Below are 26,496 nucleotides of genomic sequence, written 5' to 3'. Positions count from 1 at the left end.
CAGGCTGTGCGAATCGGTGACGTCCGAGGCTAACGGGAGCCACGGAGTCTGCTGAACATGGAAACGGATGAAGCTCATGGTGAGACTTGGTGCACTTGAGCGCAGCCTAATAAAAGTCTGGTGCAGGAAGCGCTGCATTCATTACTCAAAGCCTTTATTGGGTCCCTGATGGAGCGCATCCAGATCTGGGATTTCAGCTCGTCTCTGCAGTCCAAACACTCTGAACTGACAGCCCTGAAAAAGAACAGAAAAAAATGAAACACACATCCATTAGGAGCTATTTTGGCGGAGATGGTCTTTCTCCAACCATCTAAACGGCCAAGTTAATTTCCCTTGGTTTGAACAAACGCTGACCCTAAAGTGTTAAAGTTTGGCACGCAACATGTCTGTATCTCAAACTGTGCAACTTTTTGAGGAATTAATTTAATGCCTGACAGAGAAATGTATATGTAATATATATTTGGGGCAGATTTTTAATACTGTTATTCAGCAAAGATGCATTAAATGAATCAAAAGTGACAGTAAAGACGTTTATTATGTTGCAAAAGATTTAAATTTCAAATAATTGCTGTTCTTTTGAACTTTCAATTCATCAAAGAATCCTGAAAAAAAAAAAATGTATCCCAGTTTCCACAAAAACATGAAGCAGCACAACTGTTTTCAACACTGATAATAATCAGAAATGCTTGTTGAGCAGCAAATCATGTGACACTGAAGACTGGAGTAATGATTCAGAAAATTCAGTTTTGCATCACAGGAATAAATTACATTTTAACATATAATTAAATAGAAAACAGTTATTTGAAATTGTAATAATATTTCACAATTTTACTGTTTTTACTGTATTTTTTGATCAGTAAAAACAAAGACAGAAAATAAAAATCTTACATCTGTAGTGAAAATTCAAATTATACTTCATTCTTAGTAATTGCAAACATCTGAAAACCATTACTTGGGTGGATTTTAGAGTTTTGGGAGGGATGGCTGGATAAAAATGTTTCTAAAAATGAATAAAAGATGTAGAGAGCAGAAGAGAGATGCTTTCTGCATTCTTCCCCGTTTCAAAACAACAATTACACTGTCTCTACTGGAGTCTCCAGTTCAAGATTTTTATGTGAAATACAGTCTGTTTGCTGCAGGACCCAGGAAACATTCCTCATTTCACATAGTGTCTAATAAATCAAACGGCCAATCGCTGCGATCACGACCTCTTCCTGCTCAGAAAGACAGACACTGAGCTTTTGATGAGCGTCAGTCCTCCCAAAAAATGACTGTCTCCAATTTTATAGCCGCCGCCGTCTGTATGACAACACAGTCCCGATCAGAGACACTGAGCGCTTATGACAGACCCCTGTTTGAATAGAGCAGATATTCGTGGAACGAGAAAAATGCTATTAAAATAGCTGAATGTAATTAGGATACAGCAGCCAATCAGTGTGTGTTTAATGTCTTGTATTCTGGCGATGACAAAACGCAAAGATCCTTCCAGATGAAATGAATCTGATCAGTAACTCAAGACTGCATTCAATTATCACAACATCATCCAGAGCCGAGGAATAAAACTCTAACGGGACCTTTAATAACGTGCATTGGAAATTGCACATTATCTGATACACTGCTGGGATGTTTTCAGACATGTGCTGGCATGTTCTATGATTATTGTTTGTATTCAGTTACAGATATACTGACTAGAAAGATGATCATTGGAAACATGCATTAGATAAAATCCATCATGCACTTTGACGACAAAGCGTTTGCAAATCACATCTGAGATTAGATATTCCATCTATACTAACAAATAAAAGCAGTTCGTTAAAGAAGATCAGCTGTAGGTAATTGAAAGCGTTAGAGGAATCGTGTCACATTTACTCACCATCATGTAATTTCTAACTCGTACAGCTTTCCATTTTCTGTGCAACTCAGAAGGAGATGTTTGGAAGATGTTGCTCTTTTCCCTACAATGTAAATGGAGATTTCAGAGCTGTGACAGAAGATTTTCATGCAATATCGAATTCGATTTCATTCACACAAAGCACATGGCTTTAGCAGACCTGGAATATAGTGCATTTGATTAGACCGCTGTTGTATAATGTTTCTATGATGCTTGATCATCTCAGATTCTTTAATATGCTTTTATAGGAGTTTTAATATATAAAAACGAATGCATAACATAAAAATTGAAGCATGTTGAATGCAAAAATATATGCATATAAAAATGGGTTTGCTAAGGAAAGGGGATTCATGTTGAGCAGTGTTTAATCTACAAGGAACAAGAATACATTCTTTAAAGGAGAAGACCATTCTAAATATAAAAAAAATGACTAAGGTAAAGTAAGGGGTGTTTGATGTGTTTTTCTTTAACACACATTTAGCAGTTGGACACATTTTGAGTGTTGGAGAAGATTTAAACACATTTCAAACTTATTAAAAATACAATACTTATTCAGTAGTTTTGCCTCATTTTCCAGTACAAATATCTGTACATTCTTAAATCAAGATCCATTTACTTGAGAAGCAAAATGACTTATCATATTGAGTCTTGTTTTCTGAAAAGACTTAATTTAAATCTAAGTGCGTTTATGCTTGAAACAAGAAATTGGGGTCTGAAAAATAAACTTAATTCAAAGGGAAAACAAGATAATTTTTTCTTACCCCATTGACATTTTTTTGATTTTGATCATTTAATTAAATTTTTTTTTTTTCAGAAAACAAGACTTAATATCTGAAGCTATTTTCTTGCTCAAGTTAATGTATGTTTAAGAATTTTTAAATATTTGTCATTTTTTATACTGGAAAACAAGGCAAAAATACATTTATTTTTGTGCAAAATTGAGAAATTATCCATATATTCCCAAAAAACTCCACATTTAGTGATGCATATCAAACAGATCCCCAGGTTTCAGTCTTTGGTCAGGAACATAATGGGATTAAAGGTGATTAAATGTACCTGAGTCAGAAAGCAGGTGCTCAGAGCTTGGGTTTCTCATGTGCAGCTGTTTATTTTCACAGCTCTGCTGTGACATTTTCTTTCTGTCACGTCTGTCAGCTCTCATTAGAGCGCGGCCGCTGCCACTGTGCTGGCGTCTGCGAGCGACCCACTGTAAACTGATCACGCTCACGGCCTGAAACGAACAAAGATCCAGTGATGCATGTCTTTTATCACTCTGGGCTGCTCAATGCTTCAATTATGTGAGCACACGCATGCAGCGAGACTCCGAGCACTCCGATTGAACAGTTTACATAACACTCATGTTCCCCTTCACACGGCACACAGCTGACACGTGACACGTGACAAACAGCGCATATGCAGGCTGGCCATGTTAATTGATGATAACGTACATTCTGGTTAACACTTTCTAAGCGGCCTGCAGCTTTTTGTAAATAATTATATGCACACTTACGATACTCATGGGCATCAACAAGAAATTAAAGTACAAAACTCCAGATCTTACCGTGCAGGAAAAACTTCAGAAACAACTGTTTGTGAATGTTTGAAGACTTAAAAGGAATGGTTCACACAAAAATGACAATTTGCTGAAATTGTACTGTTACCCTCAGGCCATCCCAAATGTAGATGAGTTTGTTTCTTCTTCAGATTTGGAGACATTTAGCATTCCATCACTTGCTCACCAATGGATCCTCTGTAGTGAATGGGTGCCGTCGCTCCTGGCCAAAATATGAGTTCATAATCCATAATAATGCTTCCTCCACTAAAAAAAAAAATCCATCTCCTATGGTCCTCTCACATCAAAATCCAACCACATATTTGTTTAGAGCTGTTTTGGCTTGTAAATGGTTCTTGATCTGTGCAGATTTCTCTCCTGATTCAGACGAGATTACCTTTTCACTGGAGAAAACAATATTATGGATAGAAGACCTGATTTTAGATGGAAACAATGGTTTGAAATTAAAAACATCTCGATGATGGATTTGTTTCAGCTTTTCACTTCACAAGACATTAACTGATGAACTGGAGTGCTGTGGATTACTTGTGGATTATTGTGATGTTTTTAGCAGCTGTTTGGACTCTCATTCTGACGGCACCCATTCACTGCAGAGCATCCATTGCTGAGCAAGTGATGGAATGCTGCATTTCTCCAAATCTGATGAAGAAACAAACTCATCTACGTCTGGGATGGCCTGAGGGTGAGTATATTTTCAGCAAATATTAATTTTGGGGTAAACTATTTCTTTCCAAACTGCATTAAAACAAACTGTGTTGAGCATGCATTATGATTAAAGCTGATGATATTAAAGCTTTAAATAGGCCTATGCATTATGATTTATTATAAATGAACATTCATGTTCAAGTTAAACATGGCTGCTGTAATTTCATGTTTATTCTCATTTGACAGTAAAAGCTCACACTGTCGCTGAACTGTGGATGCTAGAAAACAGGTCTGAACATCTGTTAATATAATACATCTGGCAGAAATGTATGAATAATAAACAGTTGTTCAACATACCACTACACTGCAAACACACAATATAGCAGAGCAGAGCCATGCTTTATTGAGCTTAAATAACGGGTTTTGCTTCGTTTTACTTGCGGTTGATAACCATAAACGCTTCAGGTTTGGGATATAAAGGATCTGCTTTGCTTGTTGGCGCTCAAATGGTTGAAAGGTTTACAGAAGAAATGTAATTTGGGAACGGGGAACATGATGTAAAGCAGGTTCTTATGATTTCATATTCATAAACAAGCAATATTTCTTCAGTTTCAATTCTCCAGTGGAGCTTCCTGAAAAGATTGTATTACTACAGTAAACACATTTGCTCATTACATCTTTAATGTTCTGTGAAGCCTATACATAATGAATTATAACAAGATTCATCACGTATTCTAATCAGATGCTAACATAAATAATTGCAACCACAGATATAATACACTCTACACTCAATACATTCTTAAGTCAAGATACATTTACGTGAGAAGCAAAATAACTTCAGAGGCCATTAGGTATTGTTTTCTGAAAAATGTGTCAAAATTCAGATAGGTGCTTAAAACAGAAAAAAAAAATCTGTCAATGGGGTTTTCTTCTTAAGATTAAGAACTCGCTTCAATTTTCAAGACATTAATTTTTCATGTTATCCAATATTTATGCTGGAAATCAAGACAAAAATGCTCAGCAAGAAATTTTTTTTTGATTTTTTTTTGCATTTGAAGAATAAGCATGTATAAAGCATAATAACAACATGCATAATGTATTATAATCAGACGTTGTCATAAATAATTGCAACCACACAGAGGCGTCATGACCATTCAAAGTGACCATTCTCAGATTTTTGAGCCAAGTGGATTTTGAATGCAGCTTCCAAAAGACAAAAAATAGCCGATTAATATTTTCTATATTCAATACAATCACACCGGCGTGATTAGAACGTTCAGTGCGTCATATCATCAGCTGCTAAATGTTTCGAATAAAAAGGAAAAAATAAAACATAAGTGCTGTTGTTGACTGTCACATTTGCTTATGCTGCTTGATATTGCAAATTGGTATTTGTTATCATATTCTTTATTAGCGCAAATAGTTTTATCTTTTGCTGCACTGTTGTTCTAGTTATTCGCGTCTAATGAATCGGAAGCCTCTCACTTTCACAGAAAATAGCACGGACTTCCGCGTTGCAAAGCAAGGTTGATACTTGACTCTATGTTTTGTTTTTGGAAAAAGTGTTGCTTGCACATACAAATCTCATGGCCTAAGGTGTTTTATACTCCATTAATAATGCTGAATATATATATTTTTTCGTATTTACAAAGCCAAATCAAATAAACGCTTGAAATGTAAACCAAACATTCACGCCAACATTATTCCGAATATGTGCAAAGATCCGACTGCCTCTGGAGCTCAACCGCACCGCTGTATCGCTTCCACCGCGATCTGGAATGGGAATCAGACTTTCACAGATAAGCAGATCCTCGACAGCGAGCTATAACTCAAAGCAGCGATGGCCTGACAAGCCCCGTATCCCTCCCGTGAAAGGCTGCACCTGTGGGACTCCGCTCGTAACGGCGGGCCGCGTGTGGTAGTGACGCCGGTGAACCGCAGCCCGTTTCACATGCGCGAGTCTGTTTGGCTCATCTGAAACTGATGGAGAGACCGCCAAGAGTCCAGGTCACCGCCAGCGCACAGACTGCTGGGAACAGGTAGCTACTTTAATGCCTCAAACTGACGACTGAGGCAAATGCTTACAGCAGCTTTAATAAAGCCCTGTGTTACAGTGATTTTACCACAAATAAAGGGTGTTTTTGTGCCTTTAAGAACAATTTAGCTGCAGTAAGAAGAACACCGTTACATGTGGCCTGTAACTTACAAAAATTATAATAACATATGTGACCCTGGCGCACAAAAGCAGTCTAGAGTCGCTGGGGTATATTTGTAGCAATAGCCAAAAATACATTGTATGGGTCAAAATTATCGATTTTTCTTTTATGCCAAAAATCATTAGGATATTAAGTACAGATCATGCTCCATTAAGATATTTTGTAAATTTCCTACCGTAAATATATCAAAACTTAATTTTTGATTATTAATATGCTTTGCTAAGAACTTCATTTGGACAACTTTAAAGGCGATTTTCTCAATATTTTGATTGTTTTGCACCCTCAGATTCCAGATTTTCAGATAGTTGTATCTCAAACAAATATTGTCCTATCCTAACAAACCATACACCAATGGAAAATGCATAAATCTCAATTAAAAAAAAAAAAGACCCTTATGACTGGTTTTGTGGTCCAGAGTAACATATAATACAATAGCCTATATAATAATATATAATTGCATAATAATAAGCATTTTGTGGTTGTTGCCACATTATAAAAACAATAAGTCTGAGGTATTATTATTATAAACAACAAGAATAATAATAATTATTATCTATTAAACACTGGTGTCGGTTTATTATTATCGCTAACAACACCAACAACGACATGTTCATTATGATTCTAAACTATTCAATTACTATTATAAACTATTGAGCATAACTACTGAATAGGCTAACTATTCATTATTATACTGTGGTGGCCAAAATTATTAGAAAATTATCTGAAAATATTGACCTTTTTTGCCTCCAAAACATGATTTCATTTCATAATGTTCACGAAACATGCAGATGGTTGCTCTGAGCACAACAAATATCAGATGAAGCGAGTCGTACAGTTTTTATCCATGACTTTCAGATCATTTTCAATGTTCCAGCAGATTCCTTCCATCGCAGGAGGTTCCGGCAATAGGTCATTTTATGGGTATTGTAATGCAGCAAAAAAACCTGAAACCTCTTAAATATGCCTTGGCCAACACTGTACATTATTATTATTATAACATAACTATTGAATAATAATAATCATATTAATAATTATTGTTAGTTATTATTATAAACAAACGATTACACATTGGTGTTTTACAGCATATTGCAGTTGTCACTGTATAAAGCAACATTAAGATAGAATTAGAATTATATATAGAATATTATTTATAATCTATTGAACATTGTGAATATTTTGAACATTATAACCACTATACAAAAGCAAGTATCATAATAATAAAAATAATAATCATAATTATTATTTATTATAATCTATTGAACATTGGTGTATATATTGAACATCCTATATATTGAACAATTATTATTATTAACTATTGAATATTGGTGTCTATAGGTGCCTTACTATTGAACAAAACTATCGAATGTAATTACTAAATAATAATAATAATAATAATAATGACAGGAACAGGAAATGTTATGTGCATTAAGCCTAAAATCAGCACAGCTGTAATGTGCCAAATGTGCTAATCACGAGGCAGAGCTCTGACTCATATTAATGTAATAGTCAAATGATAGGCACACTGTGTGAATGAAAGCATGTCAGATGTGCTGTTAAAAACAGAGCTCTATTCTAAGACTGTCCCAACTTAAACCTTCAGTGAAGATCTGACGAGTTAGACAGCACATGTACTGTAACACACGCAGCGCTGCAGTGAGGACGCTTAACGCAGTCAGCAGACCTGAGCTCTGCGTGAATAATAAAAGGAAATAAAACACAGGCTGTCAGATCGCTTCAGCTCCATAAATCTCTGTCCATCTCCTGCGAGAAAAGCTCTGGGATTTCACATGGGCGAATTTACGAGGATCTACACATCAATACGTCGAGCTTACGCCGAACACCTTGAAATATCATACAGGGTTTTACTGTGGGACGTTTATAAGGTGCTGACAGAAAAATGTGAACACATTAAAGGCATTTGGGACGGGACATCAGTATTATCTGTTTAAATGCAACAGGTCACTACATGAAGACATCAGACTGGATTAAACTAAAGCAGAGCCGATGACAGACGAGTGAACAAGCCTGAATGGAAATGAAACCTCACTCGCAGCTTTCCTCAGTTCTCCTCATGATGAGTCAGGACAGAATCTGATGTTCACAATGCAACACCAGCATGCTGCCTACTTAAAGATAATGAATTTAAAAAATCATTCATTCAAATGAATCAAAATTAAAATAAATAGATTCACAGTGAATAGACTCAATGACCATCATTTCCGTTCATAAGCAATTTTGTTAAATTAATACGGAGTCTTCTAATAAGTCATTTAAAAACATTCTATAGGAATGGGGAAATTAGCTCATTTAAATATTTAAATATGCAAAATGTAAAAGTTAATTTAAGAAATATAGTAAGATAGCCTTTTAAACCGAGTTGTGACTAAAAAATGATTAATTACTTAAAAGTTATATAAATAAGACAATACGGTTGCATTGCTAGGACTTTAAGAAAGGGAAAAAGAATTTGCTAAATATTTACATTTGTAAAAATGTAAATATGGTAAGAAAAATGTCACATCACATTGCATGTATAATGAAGTGAGTGGCGTTATCATCATCTTGGTTTGCACAAATTCTGGGTTATTTGTCACATTGAAAATGGAAAGTCAAGTAGAGCATTGCATGTCACACAGCGCTCTATGTTATTATTTAACAAGCCCAGATGTTATACTGATGATACAGAATCCAGTGCATACTAGTTTCTTTCAAAAACACTGCAATTGTGCACAGAATCAGTCTGTGCAGTGCGGCAGCACAAATCAAGGTTAAGAGAAGCTGACGCTCCTCAGATAGGCAAAGCATTTCCAATTGGCCGTGTGATTGGAGCAGTTTCTCAGACGAGAGCGTAACAGCTGTGATCCCCCAGAGAGCATTACCGTCAAACACAACACCCGCGCTGACCCTCAGGCCCCGCTAAACACCCAACAGTCCGCTGCAGTCCGCTCGTTCAGAACTGCCAGCATGAGCACACGTGTGTTTCTGAAACTACATCACTGCTGCTGATCTGATAGCTGTGCTTGATAAAGCTCAACATCAGTGCTTCTCACTCGAGGAACCACTGGAGAATGAGCTTGTGAGCTTTATTTATGTTGTGCTCTTCTGAGAATCTACAGCTCGACAAGTGACACTTTCTTACTAACAAAAAGGAACTAAAAGTGTTATTATATTACCATATTTTGGACATGTACTATGACAATACCATGCAGGGCTTCCACACCTTCTGATCTAATCATTTTCATGACCTTTCTGTGACACGCACACAGACAGACAGAGACACACACATGCAGACACACACACACACACACACACACACACACACACACACACACACACACACACACACCAGACAGACAGACAGACAGACAGACACACACACACACACACACATACACACACAGACACAGACAGACAGACACACAGACAGATATTCAGTAATGATTTTTCCATACCTGAAAAAATTGATTATAGATAGATAGACAGACACAGACAGACAGACAGACAGACAGATGTACTTCTTGTAACCCACTAAAAATACGAAATGAAACCTGTTTACAAAAGAGGAAATGCGTACTACTAGAGTTTAAATGAACACCAACTAAACAAAAAGCGTCGAATCCAGATTTGTGGCAGTCCACAGCACTTCCTGTCCAAACAAACCTGTAAACAGACGCAGACAGAGACTCCTTCGGCTCCTCCAGACCTCCTCTCGCTCACCTCAGCAGGCCAGGAAAGTCATTCCATTCCTGCGGTAGGCACTCTGTCGGGGAACACAAGAGAAAAGCAAATCTGTTATGAATTAGTGCTCCAGTTCCACAGCGGCAGAAGGCCGGCTCTTGTTTTCCGGTTTCACAGATGACAAGGCCTGGAATGTGCTGCTTTTTTCCTCTTTAATGTTTAATCCAAGTATTTCTGGTTCTGCGGGTTACGAAACACCATCCTCATCTATTAGAAGCGCAGATACAAAACAAATGTGGTTAACAAGTGGTTTATGAATCTATTTGTGGAAAGGCATTCTGATTTGTTGAAGGCTCGACTTTAAAAATGTCACAGGGGTGTAATTGTGAGGGTCCACACGACTGCAAAGTAGTTGTTATATGGTTCACATATTTTATTTCTGAACCGTATAACAACTAGGTTGCAAATATGTTTTATGATTCAAATATTTTTGCCTGAATAATGTTTAAAAGACACCGAAAATACATATAATCATGCAGAAATCATAAACACTACCATTCAGAAGTTTGGGATTTTTAATGTCTTTGAAAGGTCTCTTCTGCTCACCAAGGCTGTATTTATTTAATCAGAAATGCAGTAAAAACAGAAAAATTGTGACATTAAAATTTTGTCTATTCTTCTATGTGACTATAGAGTAAAATGTAATCCGTTTCTGTGATCAAAGCTGAATTTTCAGCATCCTTCCTCCAGGCTTCAGTGTCACATGATCTTCAGAAATCATTCTAATATGCTGATTTGCTGCTCAAGAAACATTTCTGATTATTATCCGTGTTGAAGACAGTTGTGTGCTTCATATTGTTGTGGGAACTGTGATGCATTTTATTTTTTAGGATCCTTTGATGAATATAAAGTTCAAAAGAACAGCATTTATTTGAAATAGAAATCTTTTGCAACATTATTAATGTCTTCACTGTCACTTTCACTTAGATTAATGCATCCTCCTTGCTAAATAAAAGTATTAATTAAACTTTTAACAGCAGGGTATTAAGTTGCCATGGCAGCATGGCTTTCATTTCTTTTGTGTTTATTTATTTTATTATAACTATTCCTTTATTAATTACATTACATGCAATAAATGTTTATACAATAAATGTTTCAGTTTTTGTATTAAAATTACATCACAGAAAATTACACTTGTAGATGCTCATGACCATTTTTAATATTAGCAAATTTGAGCTTTTTTCAGACACACACACACACACACACACACACACACACACACACACACACACACACACACACAGAGAGACACAAAGACAGACAGACAGACACACAGAGAGACACACACACAGACAGACAGACACAGACACACTGACAGACAGACAGACACACAGAGAGAGAGACACACACACAAGTGGTTTATGAATCTATTTGTGGAAAGGCATTCTGATTTGTTGAAGGCTCGACTTTAAAAATGTCACAGGGGTGTAATTGTGAGGGTCCACACGACTGCAAAGTAGTTGTTATATGGTTCACATATTTTATTTCTGAACCGTATAACAACTAGGTTGCAAATATGTTTTATGATTCAAATATTTTTGCCTGAATAATGTTTAAAAGACACCGAAAATACATATAATCATACAGAAATTATAAACACTACCATTCAGAAGTTTGGGATTTTTAATGTCTTTGAAAGGTCTCTTCTGCTCACCAAGGCTGTATTTATTTAATCAGAAATGCAGTAAAAACAGAAAAATTGTGACATTAAAATTTTGTCTATTCTTCTATGTGACTATAGAGTAAAATGTAATCCGTTTCTGTGATCAAAGCTGAATTTTCAGCATCCTTCCTCCAGGCTTCAGTGTCACATGATCTTCAGAAATCATTCTAATATGCTGATTTGCTGCTCAAGAAACATTTCTGATTATTATCCGTGTTGAAGACAGTTGTGTGCTTCATATTGTTGTGGGAACTGTGATGCATTTTATTTTTTAGGATCCTTTGATGAATATAAAGTTCAAAAGAACAGCATTTATTTGAAATAGAAATCTTTTGCAACATTATTAATGTCTTCACTGTCACTTTCACTTAGATTAATGCATCCTCCTTGCTAAATAAAAGTATTAATTAAACTTTTAACAGCAGGGTATTAAGTTGCCATGGCAGCATGGCTTTCATTTCTTTTGTGTTTATTTATTTTATTATAACTATTCCTTTATTAATTACATTACATGCAATAAATGTTTATACAATAAATGTTTCAGTTTTTGTATTAAAATTACATCACAGAAAATTACACTTGTAGATGCTCATGACCATTTTTAATATTAGCAAATTTGAGCTTTTTTGATTAAAAAAAAAAAGTAAAATATTTTACAATGTAAAAAGTTTGGTATCTTGAGATGTGCACGCTTACAATTTTTTTTACACTCAGAAATTGAGGCAGGTAACGTTGAACGTGAAATTTTGAAGCAGAAAGACCAAAATCTTGTCAAACGTACTCCAATAATCATATAAACAAAATTTTTTTTTTTTTTTACAGTGTATTCAATGTGTAAATGAAGCATTAATTTGACTTGGTTAACCACTGGACGTTTTAGAGCCATTCAATCAAAACTTTTGTTAAAAAACTGTATAAACATTCATCAAAAATGTACGAAACCAACATGAATCCTCTTCACGTTCATCCATTTGTCATTGACATACTCTGAATGTGATGTTCTCAGTCCACTTCATACTGTATGAGGCGTTCAACATCATCTGTCATCTGAGCTCCCATAAGCACTTGGTTGGACAGTAATAAGTGGGAATCCTCTTCATGATCACCATTTGTCATTGACACACTCTGAATGTGATGTTCTCCGTCTGTTGCATATGCTTCATACTGTATTAGGCGTTCAACATCATCTGAGCTCCCATAAGCACTTGGTTGGACAGTAATAAGTGGTCACACACAAACATCATTGTAATTACTTAAGAGCATGACTCTGGATCCTGCGTTGCTGCCAACAGAGATCTGTATTTCATGAAGGAAACCATCAGGTCACCACAATCCCTTAGTGGAAGGCGGATCCAGTCACGGGCAACGTATACAAATAACAAGTGTCTTTATTAACAGAACCCTGCAAACGCCACCGACAGCACCATTAATTATCATTATTATTGTGAGGGTCCACACGACTGCAAAGTAGTTGTTATATGGTTCACATATTTTATTTCTGAACCGTATAACAACTAGGTTGCAAATATGTTTTATGATTCAAATATTTTTGCCTGAATAATGTTTAAAAGACACCGAAAATACATATAATCATACAGAAATTATAAACACTACCATTCAGAAGTTTGGGATTTTTAATGTCTTTGAAAGGTCTCTTCTGCTCACCAAGGCTGTATTTATTTAATCAGAAATGCAGTAAAAACAGAAAAATTGTGACATTAAAATTTTGTCTATTCTTCTATGTGACTATAGAGTAAAATGTAATCCGTTTCTGTGATCAAAGCTGAATTTTCAGCATCCTTCCTCCAGGCTTCAGTGTCACATGATCTTCAGAAATCATTCTAATATGCTGATTTGCTGCTCAAGAAACATTTCTGATTATTATCCGTGTTGAAGACAGTTGTGTGCTTCATATTGTTGTGGGAACTGTGATGCATTTTATTTTTTAGGATCCTTTGATGAATATAAAGTTCAAAAGAACAGCATTTATTTGAAATAGAAATCTTTTGCAACATTATTAATGTCTTCACTGTCACTTTCACTTAGATTAATGCATCCTCCTTGCTAAATAAAAGTATTAATTAAACTTTTAACAGCAGGGTATTAAGTTGCCATGGCAGCATGGCTTTCATTTCTTTTGTGTTTATTTATTTTATTATAACTATTCCTTTATTAATTACATTACATGCAATAAATGTTTATACAATAAATGTTTCAGTTTTTGTATTAAAATTACATCACAGAAAATTACACTTGTAGATGCTCATGACCATTTTTAATATTAGCAAATTTGAGCTTTTTTGATTAAAAAAAAAAAGTAAAATATTTTACAATGTAAAAAGTTTGGTATCTTGAGATGTGCACGCTTACAATTTTTTTTACACTCAGAAATTGAGGCAGGTAACGTTGAACGTGAAATTTTGAAGCAGAAAGACCAAAATCTTGTCAAACGTACTCCAATAATCATATAAACAAAATTTTTTTTTTTTTTTACAGTGTATTCAATGTGTAAATGAAGCATTAATTTGACTTGGTTAACCACTGGACGTTTTAGAGCCATTCAATCAAAACTTTTGTTAAAAAACTGTATAAACATTCATCAAAAATGTACGAAACCAACATGAATCCTCTTCACGTTCATCCATTTGTCATTGACATACTCTGAATGTGATGTTCTCAGTCCACTTCATACTGTATGAGGCGTTCAACATCATCTGTCATCTGAGCTCCCATAAGCACTTGGTTGGACAGTAATAAGTGGTCACACACAAACATCATTGTAATTACTTAAGAGCATGACTCTGGATCCTGCGTTGCTGCCAACAGAGATCTGTATTTCATGAAGGAAAGTCACCACTCACCACAATCCCTTAGTGGAAGGCGGATCCAGTCACGGGCAACGTATACAAATAACAAGATTAACAGAAAACAGAACCCTGCAAACGCCACCGACAGCACCATTAATTATCATTATTCAACCACAGGGAGGAAAACAAGAGAAAGCATTGCAGCGACTGCAGCAAGACAATACGTACAGCTGCATTGTGGGTAAAAAGGAAGGAGCCGACGAAATCCAAAGCCACTTGGGGTGGTAGATCGTTTTATGTCATTTAATTTCCTTTTTATAAAAGAAACGGAGAATTGAAAGCAGATGTGCGCCGTTTGGCCGTGTCCTCCATGCGATACAATTTGCTTTTGATGCGTGTTTTTTTGCATTCTTATTATGGCGAACTCTCTTCATTTGTCTGCCGTTTTAACGGGACACAAAAGCGAAATGGAGACAGGTCCCAGACGGGACAACTGACTGGAAAAAAAACCCACAGAATAAGGCAAGAAAGGATATTGTGAAAGCTCTGACAAGCTGGAACTTATAAAGCCAAACCCGCGTATCAAAGCTCAAAGGTCGAGGCTTGATTTGCTGGCGACTTCTGTTTCTTTGGGTCATTATCTCCGAGTCCAATTATAGGATCAGCACACTGGAGAGCAGATTTCTAATCAGGACCAACGAGGAACAGGAGAACATGTGATGTTGAAATGCTTTTACGTTTGCACCTGTATCTGTTACACTGGATGTGGAAAAACTCAACTTCTGTTCATCATCTCACACTGAATGCATGCAAATTAAGCATTATACATGCACAATGCCCTAACAAGCATTTATAAACCCTAGCAACCATATACTGTAAACCCTCTAGATAACACATAGCAATCACTCATAGCACCCTAGCAAGAAGAGGTTGACCGATTTATCAGTTTTGCTGATTAATCGTCACCGATAATTGATTGCTGGAACAATTGATTACTGGCGAAAATCCATACCAAAAGTTTTTACGGGTTTCATCCGTTGCTGTAATTATCCAGTGCGAGAGTGAAAGCGACCTCTAGAGGCGGAATCACTGATGCCTCCAGGGTTGCCAAGTCTGTGGTGCCCCCACTGGGAAACCAAAAGAAGGTTTTCATTTATAAAGCTCTAAAAATGTAACTGAGTGATGTTTTAGTGCATTTCCTGCTAATATGTAAAAAAATGAAGGGTCTCTGTTAAATATGTGAAGTGTTCCATGGTTAACATACTTTACTAACCTTTTGTTTTGGAGCTTTGATGTAACCATCATCCTCTCATGGTGCAAACAGGAAGTAAACTGCTCTGGTCATGCAACAACTTGCATTAACAAAGATATGACAAATATTTTTGGTACACATCATCCTTAAGACGTCTAGTATTAATATATGTATTTACCAAGCGCCAACCTCCCGCTCTCTCTCGTGAAGCCAACACGGAAGTGACTTAAACTGTAATTCCTCAACTGGCTGCTAGAGGCTGCTGCAAAAGGGAGTCAATCCCATAGACTCCCCATGTTAAAATGCCCAACTTTACAGCAGAAACAAACATGTTTACAGCCTGGTTCAAAAAATTATTTTGGTCTATATAGCTAATTTTGCCCTTCATGACAACTGTGAGGGGGGGTGAATTTTTTAATAACTCATCTGTTTAAATTATATTAAGCCTTAAAGTTCTGCATAATTAAGGGCGTGGCCACTTGAGTGGCAGGTGGATTGCCGCTGCTGTCACTGCCGTCGAGCTAAGTGGGCGTGGTTTCAGCAACCGGCTCCCGCCTCTTTGCCCATTTTCAATTATCCGGGAGTGACGTGCGGTGACGCGCTGCCAAGAGGGCGACGGCCCGCTCCGCCCACTTTGAGCTTCAAAAACGCTCTGTAGAAACCTACGGGTGATGTCACGGACACTACGTCCATGTTTTTTTACAGTCTATGGTATTTACAATTATTCAATTTTGTTGAGTGTGGTCATAGAATGAGTAAACATGTTGATGGCAACAATGGACCGCTGGGATAATACCTTTTTTGTCTTTTATCTCATTATACCTATCAGTGTTGTATTAGGGTTTTTAACCACTATTAATATAATTAATATAAACCACTATTTTTCCACACACATTTCCATAAATATTGCTTATATTTTAAGAAATAAAAATAATTTCACTGAAATGCTTGTACTAAAATATTTTAGATTCTACCAATGATAAAACTGTGGTAGATGTTAAGTTTTGTGAAGGAGGGCCACTGGTGAGGTTTATGATAACTACGATATAGTGGTTTTCAATATGCATAACACTGACTGTAAAATATATACTTTAGGTATGACTCATTCTTCCCACTGGTCGCTCTTTTGCGACTAACTTTCACAGTTGGTCGCACGAGCACACGATTTGGTCGCAATATTTATTTATTTTTTGCGCTACAACATGTGATTAATCAATGCATGCTGATTAACTTTTATCATAGTTTATAGTTATATGGAAACGAAAGTGGTTAACATTCAACCCGTTCATTTTCATCAGTAGTATTATTTGTGATTTTAATTTTGTGAACGGGAGTTCCTTCTTTGCTGTGTTATAAGCCGGGCTTCGGATGCTTTCACTTTTGAATTTGCGATCTTGTTGTCAAGTTTTACAAGAAAAGATAATTGTCTGTTTTGCTTACATACATCTACACACATTTCACTTTTTAAAACTAAAACAAAAAATGGATTCATTGCTATTTTTAATTAAAAAGCACAACAACAATAAAACAGTAAGATACAATCACAAACTTGCTTACAAAACGTTTATTAACGAAAACGAATAAGATGGCATACACCACATATTATATACCGACTAATAAACTACAGAATGTTAAGCAAACACTGAGGAATCAAATAAAAAAATTAAATAAAAGAGAGCCTCCATAGCGTAACGTGAGGTAAACAGCAAAGATAACAAGCTTTTCAAAATGAAAACAAAAAGAAAAGTAAAACTAAACTTGCTGTCGGTGACAGTGCTTGTATGTTTTTTTACCCCACAAGAATAATAACATGTTCACCTTCTCTGGTTTAAAGGGGTCATATGATGTTGCTAAAAAGAACATTATTTTGTGTATTTGGTGTAATGAAATGTGTTTATGCGGTTTAAGGTTCAAAAAGCACATTATTTTCCACATATTGTACATTATTGTTGCTCCTCTATGCCCCGCCTTTCTGAAACGCATCGATTTTTATAAAGCTCATCTTTCTGAAAAGAGAGGTGTGCTCTGATTGGCCAGCTATCCAGTGCGTTGTGATTGGCCGAATGCCTCAAGTGTGTGACGGAAATGTTACGCCCCTTACCATACTGTGATGCCGTGTGACGAGACAAAACCAATAAAACCCATTATAAACGAGGCATTTGTAGCATCCAGTGGGGACATAATTACTGATTATAATGACTTATACTGTCTTTTCACACATTGCTTTGCATATCGCGCCGTGTAAACATAAAACCATGTCTGCATTTGTAATCGGAGACATGACAAACAACAAGCCCTACTCTACACTGCTCAAAACTCACGTTTGAATCATCAGTGGCAAATCCTTTAAATATGAAAACATACTTACAGGCTGTGAGTCAGATTAGCCAGACTGTCCTTGCAAAGTTGGAACTGCCCCACTTTATAGAAACAGCCTTTGTGCCACAGCCAGCATTGTAGTCTACTCTACCAGGATCAGGAAACAGTGCTCCGTAAAATGCGCTGCACACATCTGCATCGTCTCCACGACATGGCGGCAGCAACAACAATACTACAGCGAGAATCAAAGTTATGCCTTCTTTCTTTGCGTTAACATTTGGGCGGCATTTGCTCAGGGGGGTGTGGACGACTCTTAACTTTTTTTAAAGAATATCTCTTTGGGTTTGAGACTTTAGTCTTTGCAACTTTAGGGATCTTATCAGCTTGTAACACTCCAAAGAGAAAGGAAAACTTGAAATCGCATCATATGACCCCTTTAAGAAGCGGTCTTTTACTTTAGCTTGAAAACCATCCATCGTTTCCTCAATATTCACGCCATTTTTGCTGCGTGCAGCTTTGCGCTCCTGCTGACGCAGCGAGCATAAACCATGCTCTACACTCTAAGCGCTGCACAGTTCAAACGAGTAGCGCGGTTTCATTATGCTTTCAGTTTCGTTTGTCGTTTGACAACAGAAATGGCAGCGCTTACGAGTTGAACAACGCAGTGGTCGCGTCAGTGCGACCGCACACAAAATCTAGTCGCACAGGCAGAAAAAATGGTCGCAAAATGCAACCATTTGGCCGCAGTCTGTAGCCCTGGTATGGCATATGGGAATTGCATATTTTGAATTTTGATATTTGGGATATGGTACAGTACATTTTCCTGGTTCAGTACTGCTTTTTTATTTTTTGTGATAATGTTCAGTACTATTTTACATAGTATTATGTTTCTTTTCATTCAGTATCCATTTTAAAAACTTAATCGGTTATCGGCCATTGTGGTCCAGCCCAGTTATCGTTATCGGTAAAAGTCACTATCTGTCAACCTCTAGTAGAAATCATGTAAACCTGCCTAGCAACCATTGAGATTAATCTAAAAGCTGAGAAAAAACATTCCATGAATCACATAACCACCCAGAATACCCTAGCAACCACATGACACACCCTAGATAACACACAGCAACCACCCAGAACACCCTAGCAACGTACTGAAAACCTTTAAAGTTGTAAAAGCTTTCTGAAATGAATGACCTACATGAACAGGCATCTACAAATGAAAATCTCGAGTGTTCATAAAGAAAACAATATAAAAGTTTTGATTCGAAACATGCGATGCTTTTTGCACAATCAAACTGATTGATTGTGTGAATTCTGCTCTGATTGGGTTTCTCAGTTTGACAGATTGAGCATGAATGGCGCTTTATTACATGCTGGATTTTTCCATCACAGCAGATTCTCAGTTTCATTCGGCCTCACACAACATCTCAGGCTTATTTTCCAACATATAAATACACATCCTGGAGGAGGCTGACCAAGAGGTGTTCCCTAAAGATCCTGAAAGATAAATCCAGCCTGATATATGTATATAATGTGCATGTTCAATGGAAAGCAATGGAGATATATCTCAGGGAAGAGTTCCTTCCTGCATGGAATACATTTTCAATCATGAGAGCTGTCGCAGCGTCTCAAGCCTCGTCCTCCCCTCTGCTAATTATTTATACTTTGCAAACAGAAAAGAAGGGAAAACAGCACAGATTCTACTTCCCATACAGTGAGGAACAGTGTCTTAAAACTTTTAAAATAAAATAAACTTAATAAACTTTTTTAGTAACATTTCATGCCACATTCATTTGTTATATATTTTAACAGAATTAAAAATAATTAAATTATATAATTATAATTCATAATAGTTATATAATTGAATTATATTTAATTATTATTTTAATTATTTCATTTAATTATGGCTGCTAGCAGTAAAATACAGTCCATATCAAAATATTAAATTATCTGTAAAGATGCATAAGTTTTCATAACATACAGACCAGAAAATTGTAAAATAAATAAATAAATAGTTATTTTTAAAGTATTATATTTTAGTATATTTTAAGTATTATATTTAAAATAATTTGTAAAACTGTATACATATAAAAATATATATATAAAAAAGTTAAATAAATTTCAAAAGCAATAATTGCATAATTGGCCTGTTCCCATGCTTGATTAAACTACTCAATACTGTCACAGATTTCTGTTTTTTTTTTGTTTTACATTTTTTTTTTACATTTAACAATTCATGTCACATTCATCAAATATTTCAACTGAATTAAAACACATGAAATTATCAAATTATATAATTATAACTAAAATGAACAATTATAATAATTTTATAAATCAATTACATTTAATTATTATTTAAATTAAAGTCTTAAATCACAGTAGATTTCGATGTAATCTGTTTTCTTTCTTTTTTAACTTGTTTTAGTGTTTTTAAAGCTGATTTTATGTTATTTTCTCATCCAAAATCTCATTATATTAGCATTACTTAAGAACACTCAAACTGAAACGGCAAATAGAAAAATCAGACAGCTACTGGTCAATTTTGGTGGCTTTTTTTTTTACTTGAGGCCTGGTTAATTTCTGACCCTGGTGAGGAAGATACCTGACACTAGCCGGGTTTCCATCCAAAGCTGCGAATTTAACTTACGTGCAAAACTGGAATATCGCATAAAACATTAGCGAACAAGCATCGTTTCCATCCAACAAGTCAAAGAGAACAAAATCGTCACTTCCTGATAAACTGGCACTATAAATCACTAAGAAAAGTAGGAGAATATAATAATTTTCATATATAATAAATTACTTGCGCCTCAGAGCGAGCAGACGAAACACAATGAATAAACATTCATTGCTTTCGGAGGTGGATGCTGCTGTTTGGGAACGCAGTCGTGTAAGACATTTCTGGGAGGCAATTATACAGAAATACTTTGATGACAGACTTTGCTCGTGCATTTCCGAATGACCATATAACAACATTTCAGATGCTGTGGAATGAGATCAGTCCGCTGGTTAGTCAGGTTTTGCCGTTCCATAGTGCAAAGTCACATGACTTTTTTTGATGCGCTTGGAGGAATTTATTCGCAAAATGCATTTCCATCGCTCATTATTCGCATCAACCCTTTTTCGCACAAGTCAAAAACCAGCTCAAGCGAGCGTAAAAACTTTTTTGCGAATTACGGGATTTTTATTCAACATTTTTATTCGAACATAGCTACTGTTTACCCACCTAAAACGTCACAAAATCGAGGAGTGAATTCACTTAACAATTCTGCATTTCAACACAAACACCTGCAACTTCCTCAAGGAAATTATGCAACGAGAAAGTTCAATGATTTAGAAAGCCTGAAATAAAAACGACAGTGTCAAATATAAACGGATGGTGACGAAGAGTATTTTTCTGATCTCATTCCATCCTCTTTAAACGACACTAACAGCACCAAAAGAGAATATAACTTCAGTGCAAACACAAATGCGGATGAAACATTCTGCCTTCGTGCTTTAGCAAACTGGGCTCGGCCATTCACAAATCTCCATTTTTGCAGTTGGATAGTGCTAAGACAGATCTCGCTCCCCCCTTATGGAAACACTCGGCGGAGGTCTCCAGGTTCAGACGCGGCTCATTCAGGCCGGCCTCTGGCCTTGGCAGTGGGTGGCAAGATGTGAAACCAAGCCGAAGAGGTCCAAGAAAAACTCCAGGAAAAAATATCTGCAACATGGGCAGAGGAAGCATCTGTGCAGAGAGAGGCTTTCTGATGAAATATCACCAGCTGACAGTACAAGAAGGAAGAGGCCGTGCGGTTTGAGAGGCTGTGTACAGAAGCGCCGCTGTACAAACGCATTCCAGTAGCGCAGCAACTGACCCTCGCTGATTTTATTGCCTGTATATATTACGGACTGTGCTGAAATCCACAGCGTACGGATCAGAAATCTGGGATCGGTGGATACGGACGGCTGGCAGGGGTCTGGAAGGCTTTATTTGACGCACGCTCGTGTCCGTCACTCCTGTGAATGCTCACCATATGTTGGCGGTTATTTGTGCAAGCTGCTGAATTTGTATTGGTTGCATGATGTGAATTAATGATTTTCTTTAACCGTGTGAGTCTGACAGTCAAAAAAAAAAAAGAAAAGTTGAGTTTTATATTCACGTGCAAGAGTATTTGCTCTTGGACTGCAGTTGTTTACACAAAGGGTCACGTGAACATTACGCATTAATTGATTAATTTATTTACAAGGGATCATTATGGTCAGCCCAGCATCATAACAGTTAAAAGAAAAGTCCACCCCAACAATAAAAAATATCATGATTTCATACAAATACAAATCATACAGGTTTATCCATGACCAATACCAATATCTAGACAGCAGGGTGATCAATTTTCAAATTGATCGTCAATTTTTAAATAAATTATATTTCAAAGATATATGTTTATCAAGACGGCATTTATGAATAAAAAATTACAGAAAAAAACATTAATATTGTGAAATATTATTACAATTTAAAATAATGTTTTTCTATTTCAATATACTTTAAAATATAATTTATTTCTGTGATGCGAAGCTGAATTTTCAGCATCATTACTCCAGTCTTCAGTGATCCTTCAGAAATCATTCTAATATGCTGATTTATTATCAGTGTTGGAAATTGTTGTACTTTTTTACTTTTTTTGTGAAAACTGTGACACATTTTTCACGATTCTTCGATGAGTAAAAAGTTAAAAAGAACAGCATTTATTCAAAATAGAAATCTTTTGAAACAATAGAAGTCTTTACTATCACTTTAATATCAATCTAAAATATCCTTGCTGAATAAGTATTTATTTCTTTCAAAAAAGAAAAAAAAATATTGACCCCAAACCTTTTAAAAGTTATATTGTTACAAAATTCAATTTCGATTTTGAATAAAAGCTGTTCTTTTTAACTTTTTGTAAAAAAAAAAAAAAAAAAAAAAGCAGCAGAACTGTTTCTAACATTAATAATAAATCAGCATATTAGAATGATTTCTGAAAGATCATGTGACACTGAAGACTGGAGTAATGATGCTGAAAATTTGGTTTTGCATCTCAGGAATGAATTACATTTTAAAATATAAGCAAATGGAAAGCAGTTATTCGAAATTATAATATTTCACAATTTGACTGTTTTTACTGTATTTTTGATTAAAAATGCAGCCTTTTTGAGTACAAGTTCTTAAAAAAAAATATTAAGAATCTGATCCCAAACTTTTGAATGGTAGTGTATTTATACACCAGACAGACACCCATTTGTTAAACCCATTAGGGAAACTAGGCAATCTATTCTCTATGATATTTTTGGTAATGAGAGGTGAATGGCTCTAATATTAAACTCCGCGTGATCCGATCACCATTACAAGGAGAGAACAGCTTGTCTCTCCAGTGCTCCGGACGTTTGGCAGGCAAAACCCGAGCCAAGTTGAAAGAAAAGCTTCTTTGGTCGTCTTGTTTGCGTGAGGAAGGAAACTGTTTGCACTTCTCTTTTCTAGCCTGTTAAGCTGCATCACTGCCAGGATCACGAGGAAAAAAGATGGACGACCCCTGGTGAGAGGAGGTTTATCTTTGATCAGCGCCGCTGTGTCCCCTCGCTGACCGGCCGCGTAAATGTGAGAGACAAACTGTCTCCTCTCCGCCGAGAGATGACACTCCAATTATCAGTCCAGTGCTGAGGGGAACAGATGCAACTCATTAGCTACAATATCATTCTGTCTTCCTCTTATTTTTATGCCCAATAAAAAAAATGGCGGCCATCAGGCATTGTTTATCGCGTGTCATAAACAATAAGCCGCGGGTCTCGTGTGTGACCGTTCAAACAGTCATTGTTTTATGCTGGCCGGCCGGTTTGATGAACACAGGAACATTGTTAGTGTCAATAAACAAAAGCGAGTCCTTCGCACGCTCCATAAAACTGAGTGGTGTGCATATTTCAGCCTGAACACCTCCAACAGTTCGCTCTTGTCATTTTTACGCAAAGTCCGCAGGCCAAGATACACATTAGACAAAAGGGTCAGGAATACATTTAAACACTTCGGTACAAAAAGAACATAAATACCAGTGAAGAAAAACAAAGATCTGTCACAGACTGAGCCTGGGCAGGAACTGGACGAGAAAAAGAAAGGGTAGTTCATCCAAAAAATGAAAGCTCTGTCATTATTTACTCACACTCATGTCCTTTCAAACCGTACGGGTTTCTTTCTTCTTTCACAAAAGGAGGTGTTTAGCAGAATGTCCCAGATGCTCTTAATCATTCAATGAAAGTTGAGCTTCAAAAAGTGTAAAAGCGTTATAATAGTGTGATTAAAGTACACTGTAAAACTGATTATTGGAGTACATTTGACAAAAAAAAAAAAACATTTCAGTCTTTCTACTTCAAAATTTCATGTTTAAATTCATGTGAACTGCTATTTCTCTGTAATTATTTGTGAAATATAAAATCATATATATACACACACACAATAAAAATAAAATAATAATAATAATAAATTCAACTTTAACTTAAATAAATTAAAATATAAAAATTTTATTTTATTTGACTATTTCTCATTTTCATTCAGTTTAACTTCATGTACTAAAATGTCAAACTAACAGAAATGAATAAAATAAATAATTAATCAAATTACACAGACATAAAAAAACACAAAACCAAAAAAATGACAAAAACAACTAAATTGTTTTTGTTGTTATACTACTACTACTACTACTACTAATAATAATAATAATTAATAAAAATAAATTAATAAAAATAAATTTAACTTTAACTTAAATGAATTAAAATATAAAAATAATCTTATTTTACCATTTCTCATTTTCATTCAGTTTAACTTCATGTACTAAAATGACAAACTAACAGTGAAATTAATACAATTAATAATTAATAAAACTATACAGACATATTAAAAAAAAACACTAAACCAAAAAAAAGACAAAAACAGCAAAATTACTAAAAATAACTAAACTAAAAATACAATAAACCAGAAGAAAGTTAAACAAAAACGAATGAAAAATATGAATATAACTATAATAGTATAACAATGATAGTAAAATAACACTGCCGTACAACTTTACATCTTCTGAAATCATACGATAGCTTTCAATGAGGAATTTTCAGCTGCTATTCGTTGAAAATCTTCCTCCTCCTTAGCTCTTAAATCTTATTCACACTTTTGTAATTTCAAACTGACACATCAACACAAATGGGAATTTTCAGCAAATAATGACTTTTCTAATGACGTTTTCAGATAACGTCTTTTCCTAACACAAAGCTATGGTTGGCTCTGCTATACAGCTGCAGATGCATAGCACACCTTGCAACAACATGAGGGCGAGTAAATGATGATAAATGACAGGACTTTGATTTTTGGGTGGACTAACCTCTAACGTGTGAGTGAAAGGTCTCAAGACAAGATAGCAGAGAGCTGCATGCGTGTGCATTTCGCTGACCGTAATGAGACGCTGCCAGAAGTGTAACTCCTGCTCGTGCATATTCATGAGCAGCACGAGACAGATGTGGGAACGTGTGTGTGCGCTGGCGCCCGGCGGGACGGTCCTGTCTGCGTGGAGCCGGCTGAATTGGATCAAGGCTGCGGCGCATACGAGATGCTGTAAGACCGGGACTTCCCCGCCGTCAGACTGCCAGCGCTCCGGTTCAACTGTATCGATGTACAGTCGTCCCTGGTCAGAACCTCCTTCAAACGCTTTCGATCTGAAATCCAGAGGGCTTAGGAAAATAGACATGGCTAAGTGTGGGTTTTAATGCAATAACGAATTTCAGACCGTCTCTCAGGCGTATCTGTGTCTGTAAAATCATGGGGTGAGAGTTTGATGGGTAGAACGAGCAGGGTTGAGCGGTGCAGTGGATACGATCACTAATGCAGCTCTAAATGATCACTCATGTCAATATGTTTTTTTTTTAATAATATTGCATTGATACATTACATAGATCAATAAACATAATTCTAATAAAAATGATCAATAATAATTTAATTCAGCTTATATAAGTAAATTGCATATAATATATATGTAAACATGTAAAAATATACATTTACACACAGTCATATGTAAATGTGCTGCTTCTGTCACTTTTTCTCTTGACAAGAAGTGCATTTATTCAGTCACAAAACGACTGAGAACGGGAGACGTTTCAGACGTAGTCAAGTGAGCGCAGAAATGGTACTGTGCTCGCAGCGCATGCTCTTCAATTGCACGCACAAAGGCGCCGGCGTGCGCTGTAGACTCTATCATTTCATATCAAAGTGCGAAATAATCTACGTGCATGCAATGTCGTGGTCAGTTAAGTCATGAAGTTACCAAAAGGCAATTAAAGATGCCTTAAAACTGTGCATGCATGTAATATATTTTATATGAGTCACATTTAAGAATATGTC

General features: G+C 36.0%; 1 pseudogene; it reads right to left on the bottom strand.

The window, feature by feature from the left end:
- Window positions 1-162: 162 nt before the first annotated feature.
- LOC107653894 (transcription initiation protein SPT3 homolog) overlaps window positions 163-26,496 on the bottom strand; it is a 136,408-nt pseudogene continuing 110,074 nt past the window's right edge.

This window comes from Sinocyclocheilus anshuiensis, unplaced genomic scaffold (assembly GCF_001515605.1).
Source record: "Sinocyclocheilus anshuiensis isolate Anshui unplaced genomic scaffold, SAMN03320099.WGS_v1.1 scaffold1561, whole genome shotgun sequence".
NCBI classification, from domain to species: domain Eukaryota; kingdom Metazoa; phylum Chordata; class Actinopteri; order Cypriniformes; family Cyprinidae; genus Sinocyclocheilus; species Sinocyclocheilus anshuiensis.
This window is presented reverse-complemented; position numbering and strand designations above follow the sequence as displayed.